Genomic DNA, 971 nt, shown 5'->3' on the forward strand with positions numbered 1-971 from the left:
CCCGCGTTCGGCACATGGCCGAACGCATCTAGGCTGCTCGGGTTTGAGGTCAGCCGGCGATCGACAGGGGAGAACTTCAAGGGTGCCCGGACCAACGAACGGGCTAAAAGTAATCCCCTAAAACATCTGAATCGGATTCAGGAATTTATACTTCCTTCTCCAAGCTTCAACACTTCAATATCCACCTTTCTTACTGGTTCGGCCTTTGGCTGTACCGGGTGTAACTGAGAATGCGCAACAGTGTTGCGTGATTGCATACCCGCCAGGGCTACAGGGGCCATGGCGCCTTACGGGCTAGCTGGGTAGGCAAACCCGCAACACTGTTGCGCATTCTCAGTTACACCCGGTACATACTGTAGTTACAATACTGTCGTATAGTTGACTCAAAACACAGATTTTATTAGATTATTCAGTTTACAAAAAAAAATGCGAAGGAAAAAAAGGGAGAAATCAGTGAACCGGCGGCATTTCACTGCTGAGGCCACCGCGATGAGCTGACAAGTCGCGACTTTGCGGACGCGTCCACCGTCCGAAAGGTGCCGGTTCCGAGGAATATCGCGAAGGGACGGATGGCGCAGCCCCCCCCCCCCCTCCACCCTCTACTGACGAGGGGACCATGGGCACGGCGGGGCCACCAAGGCTCAGGGTGTCGCCTTACACCGCGAAACAGTCAAACGCAGCCCCTCGGCCAAGCAACAGCCAAACGGTGCGGGGCGAGGCGTTTGCGTTACAGCGCCATTTATTTAATATACCAAAAAGGTGACTGATGAACCACGCGCACTTTTGTAGTTACACTTGGAGTTCGGGCGGGCTTGCCCATCGCCCCTGGTCGTGGCGCCTAACGGGACGAGCGAGTGGGCGACCCGCCCCGCACTCTTGCATTGCGGTACAGCATAACTACAGAAGTACGCCACAAATACGATCAATTAATTAAATGTGTTTAGCACTCTCTGATGAGCGCTGAGGTGTGT

General features: G+C 54.2%; 1 protein-coding gene across 1 annotated transcript in view; it reads left to right on the forward strand.

The window, feature by feature from the left end:
* Positions 1–971, forward strand: part of LOC113202470 (uncharacterized) — a 6,914-nt gene that overhangs the window by 5,007 nt on the left and 936 nt on the right. The gene's annotated exons all lie outside the window — the stretch shown is intronic.

This window comes from Frankliniella occidentalis, unplaced genomic scaffold, assembly GCF_000697945.3.
Source record: "Frankliniella occidentalis isolate FOCC.00 unplaced genomic scaffold, Focc_3.1 Scaffold261, whole genome shotgun sequence".
In the NCBI taxonomy this organism is placed as follows: domain Eukaryota; kingdom Metazoa; phylum Arthropoda; class Insecta; order Thysanoptera; family Thripidae; genus Frankliniella; species Frankliniella occidentalis.